Genomic DNA, 23,065 nt, shown 5'->3' with positions numbered 1-23,065 from the left:
GGCAGGAGAATGGTGTGAACCTGGGAGGCGGAGCTTGCAGTAAGCCAAGATTGTGCAACTGCACTCCCGCCTGGGTGACAGAGCAAGACTGTCTCAAAAAACAAACAAACAAACAAAAAAAGTAGTAGTAGTTCAAGACCAGCCTGGTCAACATGGTGAAAACCTGTCCCTACTACAAATACAAAAATTAGCGGAGCATGGTGGCAGGTGCCGGTAATTCCAGCTACTTGGGAGGCTGAGGCAGGAGAATTGCTTGAACCTGGGAGGCAGAGGTTGCAGTGAGCCGAGATTGCACCACTGCACTCCAGTCTCGGCAACACAGAAAGACTCTGTCTCAAAAAATAATAACAGTAATTAAAAATAATTACAGTGTTAGACAATCACATCAAAGACATTGAGGAGAGGTAAATCTTAATGTTATCACAAGTCTGTGTCTGTGTCTGTGTGTTACTCATACTACAGCTTGTACCTTCCTTCTGGCCTGTTTCTACTAATGGCTAACTCCATTCATGCTGAATTATCTTCTTTACACAGAGCTGACTCTACTTTTTGATTTCCACCAAGTAATTATACTTGGGCCTTCCAAATCAATATACATACATATTTTTTGGAGAGAGGGGTTGCACTCTGTCACCCAGGCTGGAGTACAGTGGGTCGATCTCGACTCACTGCAACCTCCGCCTCCCGGGCTCAAACAATTCTCCTGCCTTAGCCTCCTGAGTAGGTGGGATTACAGGCACATACCACCATACCCAGCTAATTTCTGTATTTTTAGTAGAGACAGGGTTTTGCCACGTTGGTCAGGCTGGTGTCGAACTCTTGACCTCAAGTGATCTGCCCGCCTCGGCCTCCCAAAGTGCTAGGATTACAGATATGAGCTACTGCGCCTGACCCCAAGTCAATGTTAAGAAGGCAATGGCTCTCTCACGAGGTGCAATCAAATATCTTCTTTTGTCAAAGCCTGTACTACAAACCTTCAACAAAAATAAATTTTCCTTTTGTTAGAGTGTTGCATCCTGGCTGGACATGGTGGTTCACACCTGTAATCCCAGCACTTCGGGAGGCCAAGTTGGGCGGATCGCTCAAGGCCAGGAGTTTGAGACTTGCCTGGGCAACATGGCCAAAACCCTTCTTTACAAAAAGTACAAAAAATTAGCTGGGTGTGGTGGCAGGATCACCTGAGCCTGGGAGGTCAAGTCTGCAGTGAACTGTCATTGCACCACCTGCACTCCAGCCTGGGTGACAAAGTGAGTCCCTGTCTTCAAAAAGTAAAAAAAAAAAAAAAAAAAAAAAAAACCTGCATTCCAAAGTAGTAAGAGGAAAAAAAGGCTGCAACACATTTATTTCTTAGCTTCATTTTCTTTTAATATAAAAAACAAACTTCAAGCAAATAAAGAAGAATATGTCAAGAAATCATATATATTATTCTTAAATACTTAATGTTCCTACCAAACTCTATTAGCTCAATTGCTATTTTGGGGTCAAGTCCTAATGCCTGAAACTCTGCCTGAAAACACACTACACAGCTTCAAACAATAAAGCTCACATAACACATAATACATATGTGTAACATATATACAAATTACAACAACTATAATCTTTTTTTTTTTCTGAGAAATGGTCTCAAGCTCTGTCTCCCAGGCTGGAGTGCAATGGCACAATCATGGCTCACTGCAGCCTCAACCCCTCCGGGCTCAAGTGATCCTCCCACCTCAGCCTCCTGAGTAGCTGGGACCACAGGTGCATGCCACCATGTAGGGCATTTTTGTTGTTGTTGTTCTGTAGAGACAGGGTTTTGCCATGTTGCCCAGGCTTGTCTCAAACTCCTGGGCTCAAGAGATCCTCCCACCTTGGCCTCCCAGAGTGCTAGGATTATGGGCTACCATGCCAGGCCAACAATTACGGTCTTAAGGAACATTTTTTTGTAAAGGATAAGTTAAATGGTGACACATTTCCAGGTAAAGGAAAGATAATATTAAAGGAAAAATAAGAAAAATGATTACTCCCTTTTCCTTCTTAAAATCAGTAGGACAGAATCTTCAGTACCACTTCTTCCGCCTCCACATCAGGCCCTACTGAAAGGTTTTCAAGTGCAATAACATGCATGGAACTACCATTCTTAGGATAACAATGCCTTCTTCTGGAATACCTCCTGAAGACCTGAGGCTGTTTCACAGTTAATCTTTTTTTTTTAAAGAAGAAGGAGCACATTCTAAAACAACCATAAAAGTACAGCAGTACAGGTTTTTTGTTTTTGTTTTTTCATAGAAATAATAACACTGTTTTAGTTCTATTAAATTCTATTCTCGGCCGGGCGCGGTGGCTCACGCCTGCAATACCAGCACTTTGAGAGGCCAAGGTGGGTGGATCACGAGGTCAGGAGATCGAGACCATCCTGGCTAACAAGGTGAAACCCTGTCTCTACTAAAAATACAAAAAATTAGACAGGTGTAGTGGCAGGTGCCTGTAGTCCCAGCTACTCAGGAGTCTGAGGCATGAACCCGGGAGGTGGAGCTTGCAGTGAGTCAAGATTGCACCACTGCACTCCAGCCTGGGTGACAGAGTGAGACTCCGTCTCAAAAAAAAATAATAATAATAAAAATAAATAAATAAAAATATATATATATATTCTCCTACCAGCAATGTAGCCACAGCCACACTTCTAGCCACGTATCAGGTAAGTAATATTGTCAGGGTTAGGGAAAGAATTCCAGCTGGGCGTGGTGGTTCACACCTGTAATTCCAGCAATTTGGGAGGCCGAGGTGGGCAAATCACCTGAGGTCAGGAGTTCGAGACCAGCCTGGCCAACATGGTGAAACTCCGTCTCTACTAAAAATACAAAAATTAGCCAGGTGTGGTGGCATGCGCCTATAGTCCCAGCTACTTGGAAGACTGAGGCAGAACTGCTTGAACCTGGGAGGTAGAGGTTGCAGTGAGCTAAGACTGCGCCACTGCACTCCAGCCTGGGCAACAGAGCGAGACTGTCTCCAAAAAAAAAAAAAACCAACAACATAAAAAAACATCCAGAGAATTTTAGCACTACCACCTTTGATGCCCTGCCTCTCAAAATTTAAGCCAACAACTTGATCCAGTTAATGCAGAACCTTTAACTTCAGCAAGGTTTACCACTATTACTAAAAGTAAGAAATAAGTAAAGACTGAAGAACCTCAGCAGGTGGCAGTGGCTCACGCCTGTAATCCCAGCACTTTGGTAGGCTGAGGCAGGAGAATGGCTTGAGCCTGGCAGGTTGAGGTTGCCGCAAGCTATGAGTAAGCCACTGCATTCTAGACTGTCTATCAGAGCAAGACCCTCTCTCAAAAAAACAACAAACAAAACAAAATAAAAACCCACAAAATTCTTGGTTCTAACAGCCTAAAGAGTGCTTCTAGGGCTTGCTAGTAATTTCAGTTGACCTAGAGTAGATTTTCATCAGCTTGCTTTCTCTCTTTCTCTCTGTCTCTCTTTCTCTCTGTCTCTCTCTCTTTCTTTCTTTTTGAGACAGAGTCTCGCTCTGTTGCCCAGTCTGGAGTGCAGTGGCGCGATCTCGGCTCACTGCAAGCTCCGCCTCCCAGGTTCATGCCATTCTCCTGCCTCAGCCTCCCCAGTAGCTGGGATTACAGGCATGTGCCACCACGCCCAGCTAATTTTGTATTTTTAGTAGAGATGGGGTTTCTCCATGTTGGTCAGGCTGGTCTTCTCAAACTCCTGACCTCAAGTGATCCGCCCACCTTGGCCTCCCAAAGTGTTGGGATTACAGGCGTGAGTCACTGTACCTGGCCTCATCAGCTTTATTAAGGATGGAATCTTTGCCTCTTTAAAACCAGTCACTAGAATTAAACAGAAATTCACACAGAAGTAAAACAGAGTAGACCAAAACCAGTAATACTGTAAAGAATCAGAGAAGGCTGGGTGCGGTGGCCCATGCATATAATCCCAGCACTTTGGGAGGCCCAGGAGGGCGGATCACTTGAGGCCAGGAGTTCGAGACCAGCCTGGCCAACGTGGTGAAACCCCGTCTCTACTAAAAATACAAAAAATTAGCCAGGCATGGTGGTGGCCACCTGTAATCCCATCTCCTTGGGAGGCTGAGGCAGGAGAATTGCTTGAATCTGGGAGGCAAAGGTTTCGGTGAGCTGAGATTGCGCCATTGCACTCCAGCCTGGGCGACAGAGCAAAAGTCTGTCTCACACACACACACACACACACACACACACACACACACACACACACAGAGGTTAAAAAAAGAAAAATGGTTAAGCAAAATAAAAAAGAAAATGGTTAAAACCAAAACTGAGATGAAGGACTTTTATCCATGAGCAAACAGATCCTAGCTAGACATAGCCTAGACTTAAATATCAAACTATTACAAACATAACGAATGAAATTATTTTCTAAACTATCAGAAGTTTATGAAAATGCCAGGATTTGATTTTATCTGACTTCCTACACTCTTTTCATTGTTGTTTTTATCCCCTAGGGTAATTTCTGCAGCTGTAATACTAGTCTTAACACCTCATCAATACCACCCATAAGAATTTTTTTTTTTTTTTTTTGAGATGGAGTCTTGCTCTGTCGCCCAGGTTGGAGTGCCGTGGCGCGACCTTGGCTCACCACAACCTCTGCCTCCTGGGTTCAAGCAATGCTCCTGCCTCAGCCTCCTGAGTAGCTGGGATTATACACACCCGCCACCACGTCCTGATGATTTTGCGTATTTTTTGCAGAGATTGGGTTTCATCACGTCAGACTCCCAGAGTGCTGGGATTACAGACATGAGCCACCATGCCTTGCCAATAATAGTGTTTTACAAACTGTATACTCTAGCATTCTAAAAACGAAAAAAGTTCTAAGAGTTCTGTAACCATTTTACTTTCACTGCTCATATGAAGAAAAAACAAGGTTAAGTCAAAGGCTGATGAACTGAGATGTTTTCTTACTAGACCCATTTAAACAGATACACTAATAGCCAGGACAATCCTAGCAAAAAGAACGAAGCTGGAGGCATCGCATTACCTGACTTCAAACTATACTACAAGGCTACAGTAACCAAAACAGCATGCTACTGGTACCAAAACCAACAAACAGACCAAGGGAACAGAACACAGACCTCAGAAATAACACCAAATATCTACAACCATCTGATCTTCAACAAACCTGACAAAAACAAGCAACGGAGAAAGGATTCCTTATTTAATACATGGTGCTCAAAAAACTGGGTAGCCATAAGCAGAAAACCGAAACTGGACCCCTTCCTTACACCTTATACAGAAATTAACTCAAGATGAATTAAAGACTTACATGCAAAACCCAAAACCATAAAAATCCTAAAAGAAAACTTAGGCAATACCATTCAGGACATAGGCATGGACAAAGATTTCTTGATGAAAATGCCAAAAGCAACTGCAACAAAAGCTAAAATTGACAAATGGAATCTAATTAAACTCAAGAGTTTCTGCACAGCAAAATAAACTATCATCAGAGTGAATGTGCAACCTACAGAATGGGGGAAAAAAAGCCCATCAAAAAGTGGGCAAAGGATATGGACAGACACTTCTCAAAAGAAGACATTTATGTGGCCAACAAACATATGGAAAAAAGCTCAACATCACTGATCATTAGAGAAATGCAAACCAAAACCACAATGAGATACCATCTCATACCAGTCAGAATGGTGACTATTAAAAAGTCAAGAAACAACAGATGCTGGCAAGGCTGTGGAGAAATAGGAATGCTTTTACACTGTTGGTGAGAATATAAATTAGTACAACCATCATAGAAGACAGGGTGGTGATTCCCCAACGATCTAGAAGCAGAAAAACCATTTGATTCAGCAATCCCATTACTGGGTATATACCCAAAGGAATATAAATCATTCTACTATAAAGACACATGCACACTTATGTTTACTGCAGCACTATTTACAATAGCGAAGACATGGAACCAACCCAAATGCCCATCAATGACAGACTGGATAAAGAAAATGTGGTACATGTACACCATGGAATACTATGCAGCCATAAAAAGGAATGAGATCATGTCCTTTGCGGCAACATGGATGAAGCTAGAAGCCATCATCCTCAGCAAACTAACACAGGAACAGAAAACCAAGCAGCGCATGCTCTCACGCCTAACTGGGAGTTGAACAATGAGAACACATGGACCGCAGGGAGGGGAACAACACATACCCGGGTCTGTTGGTGGGGGCGGGGGCCAAAGGGAGGGAGAGCATCAGGACAAACAGCTAATGCATGTGGGGCTTAACACCTAGGTGATGGCTTGATAGGTGCAGCAAACCACCATGGCACACATTTACCTGTGTAACAAACCTGCACATTCTGCACATGTATCCCGGAACTTAAAGTAAAATAAAAACTAAAAAAAAAAAAAAAAAAAAAAAGGGCCGGGCACGGTGGCTCAAGCCTGTAATCCCAGCACTTTGGGAGGCCGAGACGGGAGGCCGAGACGGGTGGATCATGAGGTCAGGAGATCGAGACCATCCTGGCTAACACGGTGAAACCCCGTCTCTACTAAAAATACAAAAAAAAAAAAACAACAACAACAAGCTGGGCGTGGTGGCGGCCCCTGTAGTCCCAGTTACTCGGGAGGCTGAGGCAGGGGAATGGCATGAACCCGGGAGGCGGAGCTTGCAGTGAGCTGAGATTCGGCCACTACACTCCAGCCTGGGCGACAGAGCGAGACTCCATCTCAAAAAAAAAAACAACAAAAAAAGATACACTGAAAAGGCTAAGCTTGCATATTCAGGGCAACAATGGAGACAACATGCATTACTCTAAAAGGTCCAGAGGCCCAACAAATCTGAGATGTCTGCAGGGCTGTTGAAGGCTCTGTGAAGGTAACACAGAAGACCAGGCAGTATCAAGCATGACACCACCAGGAGCACACCTGGAGTCATCTTTAGTACTCTCCTCCAAAAGCCATCTCTCACACCACTCCAGGCTATACCATTTTAGATAACAAGATGAAACTTGTTATAGTCTTGGGAGAGTATGTGAATAAAATTTATTTCCAGGGCAGAAATATACAGGGGATCATTCCCTAAGCTGCGGCCATAGGATATCAACCAAGTCTCAAACAGGTATCAAGCCTTCCTAATTTTTTTTTTTTTTTTAAATGGAGTCTCACTCTGTCACCCAGGCTGGAGTACAGTAGCATGGTCTCGGCTTGCTGCAACCTCTATCTCCCGAGTTCAAGTATTCTCATGCCTCAGCCTCCTGAGAGTTGGGATTACAGGCGAGCACCACCATGCCCAGCTACTTTTTTTTGTATTTTTAGTGGAGACAGGGTTTCACCGTGTTGGCTGGGCTGGTCTCGAACTCCTGGCCTCAAGTGATTTGACTGCCTTGGCCTCCCAAAGTGCTGGAATTACAGTCATGAGCCCCCATGCCCGGCCAAGGCTTGCCAATATTTTCTTTTTTTTTTTTTGTCTGCGACGGAGTCTCACTCTGTCGCCAGGCTGGAATGCAGTGGTGCAATCTCAGCTCACCACAACCTCACGATTCTCCTGGCTCAGCCTCCCAAGTAGGTGGAACTACAGGTGTGTGCCACCACACCCTGCTAATTTTTGTATTTTTAGTAGAGATGGGGTTTTGCCATGTTGGCCAGGCTGGTCTCGAATTCATCATCTCAGGTGATTCGCCCACCTTGGCCCAAAGTGCTGGGATTACAGGTGTGAGCCACTGTGCCCAGCCAAGACTTCCTAAATTCTTATGCTAAAATACCCTACCGCGCCTTCAGGGAAAGGGCAGCACAGATGTGATGAGTTCCTGGCCATAGGTCTTATACCTCTCCAACCTCATGTACCCTAAGAAATCTGTCTGACAAACTGATTGCCATTACCATCCTTCACCATCACATTTTAAGGTAACTACTTCCAAAAGGCAGTTCAGGATTCAACTACTACCAATCTTGGGACAAGTACAAGTTCAGCAAGAGGCTATAATGAGACCTTATCCATGGCAGAGACAAAATGAAGAAGAACGAAATTCAGGCAACTCCGGGTGAGTGGAACTTTATCTTCCCCATCAAGCAAAAAGAACCCTGTACCTGGTAACCAGCCTGCTGGCTCCCATTTCTTTTCATCAGACAGCTGGGTCTGAGGTAACATCCTGATATACCCTCCAGACCACAGCAGCAACAAAAGCCAAAAATGATCTACCAAATAAGTATATCACATTGCATTTTCAAAAAAGCAAAACCAAATAAATAAACAAAAAATATGCATTACTGTTCATTCTCATATTTGGATTAAATTTCTTGAGTTACAGAAACACAAAACAGAGGGCAGTCACTGAACAGTTGTTTTCAGCCTCCACCCTTTTTTATTGTGTTTCCCTCTTTACCCTTTAACCTGTTAACAAAAATAACTTTACTGAAAACTAAAATACTTAAAGGTATGAGAGAGAGAAAGGGGGTTGGGGGAGTGGGAGAGAGAATGTCACACTAACCGGGCTGAACTCCTAATTATGTTGTTTTAAAGTTACTATATTATTGACTGACACTTAGAAAAAAACTGCATGGCCTGCTACAGGCCAGAAGTCAGCTACGTTTCCAGAGACAGGGAGATTTTGCCTTAGTTGTTCAGCATAATTTACAACTGTGAGATCCTCTCAGGATATATTCCTGTAAAAATATTTTGTATTATTTCAAAAGCTCATAAGGAAAAGTCAGGTTGTACAACAAGATAGCCAGTACAACTGTCATGTATTGAATAGTTTGAAACATTTGTATTTTTAAAATGTAAACCAAAATTTCACTATAAAACATGTAAAGAAAAAAGGAGAGAGGAAGAAGGGATGAGTGTCTGTTATTCCCAGTTTTATACAAGGGAATATAAAAGAAGGTTAAGTTATATATGGTCCCTTGCCTCCTAGGGATCTTGTAAACCTATAGGAGGAGCAAAATAAAAGTTACTGAAGTCTATGAAATTTAATTCAAAACCAAGAGAAGAGAGACTGAATGGAAGAATCTTTTTATAAAGGCAAGATGCGAGGCCTTAAAGGAAGTAGTAGGTATTACCTAGGCAGGGAGCTGATGCGGACCAAGTGAATCAGAATGGTACATTATGGAGATCTCAATGTTTATCTAAAAACATCTGATCAAATTCAACATTCTCGGCCAGGTACAGTAGCTTACGTCTGTAATCCCACCACTTTGGGAGACTGAGGTGGGTGGATAACTTGAGGTTAGGAGTTTGAGACCAGCCTGGTCAACATGGCGAAACCTCAGCTCTACTAAAAATATAAAATTAGCCCGGCGCGGCAGCGCACGGCTGTAATCCCAGCTATTTGGGAGGCTGAGGCAGGAGAATCACTTGAACCTGGAAGGTGGAGTATTGCAGTTAGCCAAGATGGCGCCACTGCATTACAGGCTGGGTGACACAGTGAGACTCTGTCTCAAAAAACAGAAACAAATTCAACATTCTTGATTTTAAAACATTCCTTATTAACGGAAAGGTCTTCATTAAGAATGTTCACGGCCGGGCGCGGTGGCTCAAGCCTGTAATCCCAGCACTTTGGGAGGCCGAGACGGGCGGATCACAAGGTCAGGAGATCGAGACCATCCTGGCTAACATGGTGAAACCCCATCTCTACTAAAAAATACAAAAAACTAGCCGGGCGAGGTGGCGGGCGCCTGTAGTCCCAGCTACTCGGGAGACTGAGGCAGGAGAATGGCGTGAACCCGGGAGGCGGAGCTTGCAGTGAGCTGAGATCCGGCCACTGCACTCCAGCCTGGGCGACAGAGCGAGACTCCGTCTCAAAAAAAAAAAAAAAAAAAAAAAAAAAAAAAAAGAATGTTCACTAACATCAGGAAAAAGAAATCTCTCAAACCTTCAACCAATAAATCTAATAGTGGCAGAACACTAGAAACACTTGTGTTAAAGAACAAGGCAAAGATGCTATAATCATTACCATGACTTAAAACTGCTCTAAAAGCAAATTATCTAAAAAATAGATAAAAACATTAGAAAGATGGCATTAAAATAATGAGAGAAATGGCTAGAAAGAGAAACAGACTATGTAGGACATTCAAGGCAAGAAAATGCAATTTAATGAAAGCAGTAATTTTAAAAGACCTATTTATCAGAAGTATCAGAAATAGCAAACTAAACAAAGGAAGACCACTGTATAGTAAGTCAAACCCTAAAAAACAATGAAGATCCCTTAAAATCAGGTCATATTCATAATAGGCATCCCCTGAATTATCTGATTAAATGTAGCTTCCAATTGTTGATGGAGCAGTTTTTACTCTGCACTGAGCAGCAGGATATTCAATTATCTACAATACTGCTAATAACCGATTTATATTTTTAGAATTAGGATAGGTCAAGTCATAGTATATGATTGTCATTCCATTGCCACCTGATGAATCATTTACTTGTCCCAGGCCCCTTTCCTCACTCTTCGAAAAAAAAAGAGATGAGGTCTTGTTCTGTTGCCTAAGCTGGAGTGCTGTGGCACAATCATGGCTCACTGCATCCTCAAGCTCCTGGGCTCAATGGATCCTCCTGCTCCAGCCTCCTGAGTAGCTGCAACTACAGGCATATGCCACCATGATCAGTCATTCTTTTTTCTTCTTTAAGTAGAGATACGGTCTCAATATGTTGCCTAGACTGGTCCTTTTTTTCCCTTTTAAATACCTAATTTTGGCCGGGCGCAGCAGCTCACACCTGTAATCCCAGCACTTTGGGAGGTGAGGCGGGCGGATCACAAGGTTAGGAGTTCAACACCAGCCTGGCCAACATAGTGAAACCCCGTCTCTACTAAAAATACAAAAAAATTAGCCAGGCATGGTGGCAGACGCCTGTAGTCCCAGCTACTTGTGAGGCTGAAGCAGGAGAACGGCTTGATCTCAGGGTCGGACGTTGCAGTTGAGCCGAGATCACACCACTGCACTCCAGCCTAGGTGACAGAGAGAGACTCAATCTCAAAACAAACAAACAAAAACCAAACGAAAAAACCCACCTAACTGCATCCCACCCTTCAGCTGACCTCCAACTCCACACAGAAAATAGAAGCTACTCAGCATATAACTTTCTCAATGTAGTTACTTGTGTTTCTGGCACTGCTTTCCTCTTGTATTTTTTTTTTCCACATCAGTCGGGTAATGTGACATTATAACAAGGTTGGAGGATGGCACATCTTATACATGTGTGTGAACACATAACCATCACACTTAGCAACTACAAAAGAATCTGCCTTCCTCTTCTATGATGTGTTTTATTTTTTATTGAGACATGGTCTCGCTGTCACTCAGGCTGGAGGGCTGTGGTGCAATCTCAGCTTACTGTAACCTCTGCCTCCAGAGTAGCTGGGATTACCAGGCATGTGCCACCACACCCAGCTAATTTTTATATTTTTAGTGGAGACGGGTTTTCGTCATGTTGGTCAGGTTGATCTTGAACTCCTGACTTCAGGTGATCCACCTGCTTCGGCCTCCCAAGGTGCTGGGATTACAGAAGTGAGCCACTGTGCCTGGCCTACCATGTGTCTTCTCTTTCTAATACAATTCTCTAGAATACCCTCCATCTTTCAATGAAATGCAATGTGATGTGGTATGTAAAAGGGCTTTGTATGAATTTTCCAGAAAGTCAACAATTTTGACCTTGATCATATCTTGATCATCTTTATAGATGCCTACATTTCACTCTTATAAAAAAGTTAACATATATATGTATTTTAAATGATGAGCAATTTCATTCTGGAAATCAAAAATTTCCAAAGAATAGAAAGATCTAACACAGGCTATGCGTGGTGGCTCACACTTGTCATCCCAGCACTTTGAAAGGCTAAGGTGGGAGGATTGTTTGAATCCCAGAGTTATGAGCTATGATCATGCCACTGCACCACTCCAGCCTGAACCCTGTCTCTTTAAAAAAAAAAAAAAAAGAAAAGAAAAAAGAAAAAGAAGAAAAAAAAAAGCCGGGCAGGGTGGCTCACACCTGTAATTCCAGCACTGCGAGACGCTGAGGCAGGCAGATTGCTTGAGCCCAGGAGTTCAAGACCAGCCTGGGCAACATGGCAAAACTATGTCTCTATAAAAAACAGAAAAATTAGCAAGGCATGGTGGCACACACCTGTAGTCCCAACAACTTGGGAGGCTGAGGTGGGAGGATGGTTTGAGCTCGGGAGGCGGAGGCTGCAGTGAACTAAGATCGAGCCACTGCACTCCAGCCCAGGTAACAGAGCCAGACACTATCTCAAAAAACAAACAAAAACACACACTGAGAATATTTTAATCCTCCTCTGAAGACCGAAAGGGCCTTTTAAATTTTTTACCTTAACGTAATAATCAGAAACAATAGTCACTGCATAGAAAGTGAAAATATAGGCAATATGATTAAAGATTCCATCATTATCAAACTTTTAAAGTTGAAAAGACAGGCCAGGTGGAGTGGCTCACACCTGTAATCCCAACATTTTGAGAGGCTGAGGCGGGTGGATCACCTGAGGTCAGGAGTTTGAGACCAGCCTAGCCAACATGGTGTAACTAAAAATACAATGAGCCGGGTGTGATGGTGTGTGCCTGTAATCCCACCTATTCAGGAGGTTGAGGCAGAAGAATCGCTGGAACCTGAGAGGCAGGGGTTGCAGTGAGCCAAGATAGCGCCATTGCACTTCAGCCTAAGCGATAAGGGCAAAACTGTCTTTTTAAAAAAAAAAAAAAGTTTAAAGACAACAGGGACCTCAACATGTAAGCTGGAGATAAGCAGCATATTAAATAGTTTATGTTTAAATGTATAGTTACTGGCCGGGCACAGTGGCTCATGCCTGTAATCCCAGCACTTTTGGAGGCCGAGGTGGGTGGACCACAAGGGCAGGAGATTGAGACCATCCTGGCTAACATGGTGAAACCTGTTTCTACTAAAATTATAAAAAATTAGCCAGGCATGGTGGCACCCGTCTGTAATCCCAGCTACTTAGGAGGCTGAGGCAGAAGAATCGCGTGAACCCGGGAGGCAGAGGTTGCAGTGAGCCGAGATTGCACTATACTCCAGCCTGGGCAACAGAGTGAGATTCAGTTTCAAAAAATAATAATAATAAATTTTTTTTAAAAAATAAAAAATGTATACTTACTTTGACAGTAAATGAAAATACATAGGTGTTTTTATAAATATAAACATAAACATCTGAAATTTAGATTACAGTTATAGTCTTATTTCAACCTTACTATCCAATTCATTCATGTACTTTGCTTCTGTGGCCCCATGTTAATAAAATTCAAATTCACACAGGTAAACAGTGCAAACAGTACCTGGATTTAAACAGCTCAACTTGCAGTCTCAGAGTATTCTGCAATTAAACTGAGCCAGAAGATTTAAAAAGGAGTGGGAAATACCTGTTAGAAAGCTGAGTCACTAACAAGATCTAAAAATTCCTTTCATGCCTTTCTATAGATCACAAAGTCAGGCAAAGACTACCCAAATCTTAAACTAAGCCCTAGAACTATCTGGCATCTGACACCACTGCATGAACATGTGCAGCTGTAGTATATTCCCATGTACAATGCGAAGTGTGCGGGCAGGTGCAGACCTTCAGTGTATTTCACACAGGCCAGGGAAAAACCACTCTCCAATCACTGCCAAGTATGTATGATGTTCAAACAGATTCACAGGAGAAACCCTGAATACCTCAACTAACTGCAGAGGTCAGTTTTTTAAAGCAAGAAAGCAAACAACAACAACAAAAAAACAAGCTTAAAAATATATTACAGTCATGAAAAGACATGGAGAAATGTTTTTGGTTTTTTGTTTTGTTTTTTTGAGACGGAGTCTCGCTCTGTTGCCCAGGCTGGAGTGAGTGGCGCAATCTTGGCTCACTGCAAGCTCTGCCTCCTGGGTTCACGCCATTCTCCTGCCTTGGCCTCCCGAGTAGCTGGGACTACACACGCCCGCCACCACACCCGGCTAATTTTTTGTATTTTTTTAGTAGAGATGGGATTTCAGCGTGTTAGCCAGGATGGTCTCGATCTCCTGACCTCGTGATCCACCCGCCTCGGTCTCCCAAAGTGCTAGGATTACAGGTGTGAGCCACCGAGCCCCGCTGAGAAATGTTAAGTACAGATTGCTAAGTCAACACAGCCAATCTGAACAGGATACATGCTATATAACTGTAATTTTCTGGAAAAGACAAAATTATGGAAACAGTAAAAATATGAGGGTTTTAGGGAGGCAGGGAGGGATGAATAGGTGGAGGCTGAGATTTTTAGGGCAGTGAATTTATTCTGTATGATTGATGGATATTTAATATTAGGCATTTGTCAAAACCAACAGAATATACAACAAAAAGAGTGAACTCTAATGTCAACTGTAGATTTAGTAATAATGTGTCAATGTTGGCTCATCAATTATAATAAATATACCACATAAATGTGAGATGGTAACAGTAGGGAAAACTGGGGAAAGGCAAAATTAAGAGGTGGGGCATGAGAAAAGGCATATTGGCACCCTCTACCAACTCACTCACTCTATTCCCAAATCAGAATTCCTATGGAAAACATTTAAGGCTTTTTGGGAAAATAATTTGAGAGAAGCAAGGTGGTTTACAAAACAAAAAATTTAGGAGAATTTATCACCTCATATTGAAATGTATTTTTCTTTTGTTTTGCGATGGAGTCTCACTCTGTCACCCAGGTTGGAGTGCAGTGGTGCGAGCTCAGCTCACTGCAGCCTCTACCTCCCTGTCTCAGCCTCCTAAAGTAACTGGGATTACAGGCAGGCGCCACCATGCTCAGCTAATGTTTTTTTTTTTTTAGGTAGAGATGGGGTTTCGCAATGTTGGCCAGGCTGGTCTTGAAACCCTGATCTCAGGTGTTCCACCTGCCTCAGCCTCCCAAAGTGCTAGGATTACATGCGTGAGCCACCGCACCCGGCCAAAATATATTATTAATATAAAGCTACAATAATCAAGAGTGTTCTTCTGGCTCCTGAAAGCACAGCAAGTCCAAAAACCAATGCAAGGTTTTATAAGAAGGTGTTTTCAGATCAATAAGGAAAGGACTATTCAATAAATGTTTGGACATGTGGATAATGACTCAGAGAAAAAGCACTTGAATCCCTTCCTTGTATAATCCACAAACATAAATTCCAGATGGCTTAGACATTACTATAAAAAGAAACGAAAACAAAAATGCCTTAAGAAAGTAAAAGTGAATACTTATGTAGTCATGAATTGCGAAGGTCTTCCCAAACATGAATCTAAAGGTAGTATCAAGGAAAACAGTTTTACTCTGTAACACTTCTTTGCAACATATGAACATGAGTGACTTAGTACACTAGTCCTCTTATGAATTGACAAGAAAAATGTAAACACTACAACAGAAAACAAAACAAAACAAAAATGTAGCAACACCCCAAACAGGCAATTCACAGAGTAAGAGAATGGCATTATACACACAGAAAAAGTTTTGAATTCACAATAATTTTAAAGAAAAAAAATTGTATCAATTGTAGGATTACTTTTACATACCCACAAAAAATTTGATTTTTTCAATTAACTTACTTTTTTTTTTTGACACAGAGTCTTGCTCTGTCATCCAGGCTAGAGTGCAGTGGCATAAGACCTCCCCAGATCCTCCCACTGAAGTCTCCCAAGTAGGTCCCAAGACCGTGCCCGACATCCCTATATATTTTTTTTGAGATGGAGTCTCGCTCTGTCGCCCAGGCTGGAGGGCAGTGGTGCAATCTCGGCTCACTGCAACCTCCACCTCCCAGGTTCAAGTGATTCTCCTGTCTCAGCCTCCCGAGTAGCTGGGATTACAGGTGCACACCACCACGTCTGGCTAATGTTTGTATTTTTAGTAGAGACGGGGTTTTGCCATGCTGGTCTTGAAAATCCTGACCTCAGGTGATCCACCTGCCTCAGCCTCCCAAAGTGCTGGGATTACAGGCTTGAGCCACCACCCCTGGCTACCAGACTATTTTTTAAACAAATTTTTTGTAAAGATAAAATCTTGTACCTACGTTGCCCAGGCCCATCTCAAACTCCTGCCTCAAGCAATCCTCCCTCCTTGGCCTCCCAAAGTACTGAATTCCAGGCCTGAGCCACAGTGTCTGGCCTGTTTTAAGGCCTTTCTTCACACAGAAGTTTTCTATTTTGATATAGTCAAACTTACCACTCTTCCTTTTGTTTCTACATTTTATACCTTGAGGAAGTTCATTTCTACCCAAAGTCTATACTTTCTCTACCACTTTATACTGTTATTCTGTATGTGTTCAACATTAACACTTTTAATAATACCACCTTTATCCCATTCTAAATTTCATAAATGGGCATGTCTTTCAACTTGGTTCCCCTAACCTATTTGCCTATTCCACATTTTACAATCATATTTGTGTATCTGATAGATTCAGTTCCTTTCCCATCTATCATTTAAAATATTCATTTTTCTCTTCCAAATGATTTTTAAGATCAAGCTGGTCAAGCTAATGAGAAATTTAGTTTGAATTTTGATTGGGATTGCATTTTATTATTTTAAGAGTTGTGGTATCTGTCCAATACTGACTTTTTCATCCAGAAACAAGGAAAAAAATCTTTTCTACTGTATTATCCAATAACAAGAACAGTTTATTATTTGAGACAGAATCTTACTGTTGCCCAGGCTGGAGTGCAGTGGCATGATATCCGCCTCCTAGGTTCAAGCAATCCTCCTGCCTCAGCCGCCCAAGTAGGTGGGACTACAAGCACACACCACCACGCCTGGCTGATTTTTGTATTTTTAGTAGAGAAGGGGTTTCGTCATATTGGACAGGCTGGTTTTGAACTCCTTATCTTAGGTGATTCACCCGCCTCAGCCTTCCAAAGTGCTGGGATTAAAGGTGTGAGCCACTGTGCCTGGCCAAGAACAGTTTATTTTTGTATGCCATCTTGTTTCAGGTCACCATACTAAACCCATTATTATTAATATTTTTTGAGACAGTCTTGCTTTGTTGCCCACGCTGGAGTGCAGTGGCATGATCTCGCTCCCAGTTTCAAGCAATTCTCCTGCCTCAGCCTCGGCATCCCAAAGTGCTTGGATTACAGGTGTGAGCCACCCCGCCTGGCCTTGAACCCATTAATTCTCATTGTTGGTTCCCTTAGGTTGTCCCTGTAGATGCTGTCACCTATAAATGTTTGGTTGCTTCCTTTCCAATATTTCTAATTCTTTTTGTGGCCTTACTACATGAGCTGGAATCTCAAACACCTAAAACAGATGCAGAGATACAGGAACTCTTAGTTTCTTGCTGACTTTAATGGGAATGCACCTACTATTTCTACTTTAATGTTTATTGTATATTTCTGGTAGGTAGCCATAATCAAGTTAAGAAAATATCCTGTTATTTTCTACAGGGTTTTTTTTTTTTTTAAACAATCAGGAATAGGTACTAAAAATTATCATTTTCTACATCTTTCTGGATTAATCATATGGTGTTTCATTTTTTTTTTTTTTTTAGATACAGTCTCACTCTGTTGAGTGAGTGCAATGGCACGATCATGCCCCCTGGGTTCATGGTCTCCCACCTCAGCCTCCCAAGTAGCTGGGGCTACAGGTGTGCGCCACCACGCCCGGCTAATTTTTTGTATTTTTAGTAGGGATGGGGTTTCACCATGTTGGCCAGGCTGATCTTGAACTCTTGACCTCAAGTGATCCACCTGCCTCGGCTTCCCAAAGTGCTGGGATTACAGACGTGAGCCACCATTCCCAGCCATAAATTTCTTCATGTTGAACCAACCTCGTAATCATGGGGAAAACTGTATTTGGTGATAGGATCTGGCTGTGACCCCACCCAAACCTCATCTTGAATTGTAGGTCCCAGCCGGGCGCGGTGGCTCAAGCCTGTAATCCCAGCACTTTGGGAGGCCGAGGCGGGCGGATCACGAGGTCAGGAGATCGAGACCATCCTGGCTAACACGGTGAAACCCCGTCTCTACTAAAAATACAAAAAGAAATTAGCCGGGCATGGTGGCAGGCGCCTGTAGTCCCAGCTACTCCAGAGGCTGAGGCAGGAGAATGGCGTGAACCCGGGAGGTGGAGCTTGCAGTGAGCTGAGATCGCGCCACTGCACTCCAGTCTGGGCGACAGAGCGAGACTCCGTCTCAAAAAAAAAAAAAAAAAAAAAAAAAAAAAGAATTGTAGGTCCCATGATCCCCGCGTGTGGTGGGAGGGACCCGGTGGGAGGTAACTGACTCATGGGGGCAGTTTCCCCCATGCTACTCTAATGACAGTGAGCTCTCAATGAGATCGGATGGCTTAATAAGGGGATTCCCCCTTCACTCGTCTCTCATTCTTCTCCTTTCTGCCACTATGTGAAGAACAACATGTTTGCTTCCCCTTCTGCCATTATTTTAAAGTTCCTGAGGCCTCCCAGCCATGTTGAACTGTGAGTCAATTAAACTTCTATCCTTTATAAATTACCCAGTCTTGGGTATGTTTTTATTAGCAGCATGAGTGAACAAATACACTTGGCCATGCATAATGCTTTTCATATTCTACTGGATTCCACTATTATATTATTTAGTATGTTTATATCTGAGTTCACAGAAAGAATTAGACTGTAACCTTCTTGCTCTCCTTTTTGAGACAGGGTCTTACTCTGTCACCCAGGCTGGAATACAGCAGCATGATCTCAGCTCACTGCAACCTCTGCCTCCCAGGTTCAAAATACTCTCACACCTCAGCCTTCAAAATAGTAGCTGAGATTACAGGTGTGCGCCACCAACCCCAGTTAATTTTTGTACTTTTATTTTTTTGAGACAGAGTCTCACTCTGTCTCCCAGGCTGGAGTGCAGTGGCACAATCTCGGCTCACTGCAACCTCCACCTCCTGGGTTCAAGCGATTCTCATGCCTCAGCCCTGACCCAAGTAGCTGGGACTACAGGTGTGCACCACCACACCCAGCTAATTTTTGTATTTTTAGTAGAGATGGGCTTTCTCCATGTTGGCCAGGATGGCCTTGAACTCCTGACCTCAGGTGATCCACCTGCCTCAGCCTCCCAAAGTGTTGCGATTACAGGCGTGAGCCACTGTGTCCAGCCACATTTTTTTATTTTTAGTAGAGCCAGGGTTTTGCCACGTTGGCTAGGCTGGACTCAAAAGACCCACCCACCCTGGCCTCTCTGAGTGCTGGGGTTACAGGTGTGAGCCACCATGCCTGGCCTTGCCCAGTGTTTCTATGAAGGTGGTACCCGCCTTATAGAATAAGCTCCTAAATTTACTACCTTTATGTCCCGGAAAAGACAATGGAATCTGGGAAGTAAATGGTCCTTAAGATTTGAAAAAATTAGCATCTAGGCTTAAAAACTGCCTGGGCTTGAAGTCTTTAATGTTACAATGTCCTCTACATTTAATTATCTATTCAAGTTTCCTACTATTTCTTGAACCAATGTTATCACATATTTTCCTAGAAAAAGCACCCAGGTCATTTAGATTTTCAAATTTATTTATTTATTTATTTATTTATTTATTATTTTTTGAGAGTCTCACTCTGTCGCCCAGGCTAGAGTGCACAACCTTGGCTCACTGCAACCTCCGCCTCCCAGGTTCAAGCGATTCTCATGCCTCAGCTCCTGAGTAGTGGGGACTACAGGCGTGTCCACCACACAATAAAAATACAAAAAAATACATTTTTGTATTTTTAGTAGACATGGGGCTTCGCCATGTTGGCTAGGCTGGTCTCAAACTCCTGACCTCAAGAGATCCACTGCGCCCGGCAGATTTGCAAATAGGATAACGTACTCTCAGAAGTTTGAACATCATCTGAATTCATTTTATGTTGAATTTCTCATTCCTATATAGTTCATTTATGTCTTTTCTCTTTATTAAATTGGTTTGTCTATTTTACTGGTCTTTTTAAAAAGCTAGTTTTGGTTTTATTAATTAAGTTTACTGGACTATTTTCTGTTTTATTAAGGTCTGCTTTTATTATTATTATTATTATTTTTTTTTTTTTTTTTTGAGACGGAGTCTCGCTCTGTGGCCCAGGCTGGAGTGCAGTGGCGGGAACTCAGCTCACTGCAAGCTCCGCCTCCCGGGTTCACGCCATTCTCCTGCCTCAGCCTCCCGAGTAGCTGGGACTACAGGCGCCCGCCACCTCGCCCGGCTAGTTTTTTGTATTTTTTAGTAGAGACGGGGTTTCACCAGGTTAGCCAGGATGGTCTCGATCTCCTGACCTCGTGATCCACCCGTCTCGGCCTCCCAAAGTGCTGGGATTACAGGCTTGAGCCACCGCGCCCGGCCGCTTTTATTATTAATTCTTCCCTTTCCTGCTTTCTTTAGACTTATCTTGTTGTTCTTATTCTTAAATTGAATACATAGTTCATTTTTTGTCATTATTTTTACAAAGATTCACTGAAGACTTTCTGTAGGCTATGGTGGCTGTATCTGGTAAGTTTTTGTTGTCAGTACCCTCATTATTACTGATGTCTTCAGTTCCTAAGTTTTATTTTAATCTCAACTCCGGAGCTATTTAGAAACATACATATATTTGGCCGGGCGTGGTAGCTCATGCCTGTAATCCCAGCAATTTGGGGGGTCCAGGCGGGTGGATCACAAGATCAGGAGAGCGAGACCATCCTAACACAATGAAATCCCGTCTCTACTAAAAACACAAAACATTAGCCAGGCGTGGTGCCATGCGCCTGTAGTCCAAGCTACTCGGGAGGCTGAGGCAGGAGAACCCAGGAGGCGGAGGCTGCAGTGAGCCGAGATCGCGCCACTGCACTCCAGCCTGGGTGACAGAGTGAGGCTCCGTCTAAAAAAAAGAGAAATATATATATTTTTGAGACAGTCTCCCTCTGTCCTCCAGGTTGGAGTGCAGTGGTGCAATCTCGGCTCACTGAATCTCTGCCTCCCAGGTTCAAGTGATTCTTGTGCCTCAGCCTCCCGACTAGCTGGGATTACAGGCATGCGCTATCGCGCCCAGCTAATTTTTGCATTTTTAGTAGAGGTGAAGTTTCACAATGTTGGCCAGGATGGTCTCCAACTCCTGACCTCAAGTGATCTGCCACCTCAACCTCCCAAAGTGCTGGGATGACAGGCATGAGCCACCGCGCCCGGCCCCAGATTTACATTTAAATCTTATCATAAGACAAATTTTCTTCACTTGATGAACACTTCTGTTTTTGTTTTCTGACAGGATCTTGCCCTGTTGCCGGGGTGGTGTGCAATGACATGATCATGGCTCACTGCAGCCTCAACCTCCCAAGGTCAAGCAATCCTCTTGCCTCAGCCACCTGAGTAGCTGGGACTACAGGCATGTGCCACCACGACTGGCTAATTCTTGTATTTTTTGTAGAGATGGGGTTTCACCAGGTTGCCCAGGCTGGTCTTGAACCTCTGTGCTCAAGCCACTCTCTCACTTCGGCCTCCCAAAATGCTGGGGATTATAGGTGTGAGTCACCACACCTGGCCTGATGAACATTTTAACTTATTTATCTAAAGCTCTCCACACATTTAGTCATCTGAAATTAGGTTCTCCTCTTTCACTTCATTTTTATTCAAATTAAAAGCTCTCTTGTGGGTCATAATGTCATAATGTTTAAATACTTATCCTGATTATGACGGTAGTAAGTGTGACTGCAGTGAGTTCATACAAAGCATCTGGAAGATCTGAATTGACTCAGAAATAACAACAACTAAAAAACAGATACAGCTCCAAGTAACACAAAGGTACACTTATACAGGGTTATGTATTATATACAGTATTATTTGGAGTTACAAAATATTGAAAACTACCTAAATATACCAAACACGGGAGACTGCTTGAATACATTAAGGTATAAGTAGAGAACTAGGTGCTACATATACAACTGTTTTATTTATTTATTTATTTTTGAGATGGAGTCTCACTCTTGTTGCCCAGGCTGAAGTACAATGGTGTGATCTCAGCTCATCGCAACCTCCACCTCCCAGGTTCAAGTGATTCTCCTGCCTCAACCTCCCAAAGAGCTGGGACTACAGGCGCCTGCCACCAAGCCCAGCTAATTTTTTGTATTTTTAGTAGAGATGGGGTTTTGCCATGTTGGCCAGGCTGGTCTTGAACTCCTGACCTCAGGTGATCCACCCACCTCAGCCTCCCAGAGTGCTAGGATTACAGGCATGAGCCACTGTGACCAGCCTACAACTATTTTAAAGAGAAAAATGAGGAAAAGTTTTATGAACTTACATGGAAAAAGTTCCAGGAGATACTGGATTGGTAAGATAAAAAAAAAAAGAGCAAGAGAGGCCCAGTGGCTTGAGCCTGGAACCCCCGCAACTTGGGAGGCTTGGGCCCAAGAGTGAGACCACCCTGGGCAACATAGCAAGACTTCATCTTCACAAAAAAAATTTGTAAATAAAAAATTAGCCAGATGTGGTGGCAGGAGCCTGAAGTCCTAGCTGCTCAGAAGACTGATGTGGGAGGATCACTTGAGCCCAGAAATTAAATGCTGCACCACTGTATTCCAGCTTGGGCAAAAGAGGTTGAATCTGTCTTTAACAACAACATCAAAAAAAGCCAGGTATGGACCGGGCACGGTGGCTCACAACTGTAATCCCAGCACTTTGGAAGGCCAAAGCAGGTGGATCTCTTGAGGTCAGGAGTTCAAGACCAGTCTGGCCAACATAGTGAAATCCTGTCTCTACTAAAAATACAAAAAATTAGCTGGGTGTGGTGGTGCCCACCTATAATCCCAGCTACTCAGGAGGCTGAGACACAAGAATCACTTGAACCCAGGAGGCAGAGGTTGCAGTGAGCTGAGATCGCCCCACTGCACTCCAGCCTGGGCCACAGAGAAAGCCTCTGTCTCCGGGGTGGGGAGGGGGAAGCCAGCTGTGTTGGCTCGCACTTATAATCCCAACACTTTCTGAGGCCTAGGTGGGAGCATCACCTGAGTCCAGAGGCAGCCTGGGCAACACAGTGAGACCGTCTCTACAAAAAAGAAAGAAAAATTAGTTGAGTGTGGCCAGGCGCAGTGGCTCATGCCTGTAATCCCAGCTATTGGGGGGCAGAGGCAGGAGAATAGCTTGAGCCCAGGAGTTCGAGACCTGCCTGGGCAATATAGTGAGACCCCATTCTCCACAAAAGGGGGAAA

The 23,065-nt window shown here is 43.3% G+C and overlaps 1 protein-coding gene and 1 non-coding gene across 4 annotated transcripts in view; both read right to left on the bottom strand.

Annotated features, from left to right (window-relative positions):
* Positions 1-23,065, bottom strand: part of PAFAH1B1 (platelet activating factor acetylhydrolase 1b regulatory subunit 1) — a 107,974-nt gene that overhangs the window by 26,818 nt on the left and 58,091 nt on the right.
* LOC114673333 (small nucleolar RNA U13) lies at positions 11,111-11,211 on the bottom strand. The gene has a single exon (XR_003724049.1). It is a non-coding gene; the product is annotated as a small nucleolar RNA U13 (small nucleolar RNA).

Source organism: Macaca mulatta, chromosome 16 (genome assembly GCF_049350105.2).
Source record: "Macaca mulatta isolate MMU2019108-1 chromosome 16, T2T-MMU8v2.0, whole genome shotgun sequence".
NCBI lineage: Eukaryota > Metazoa > Chordata > Mammalia > Primates > Cercopithecidae > Macaca > Macaca mulatta.
This window is presented reverse-complemented; position numbering and strand designations above follow the sequence as displayed.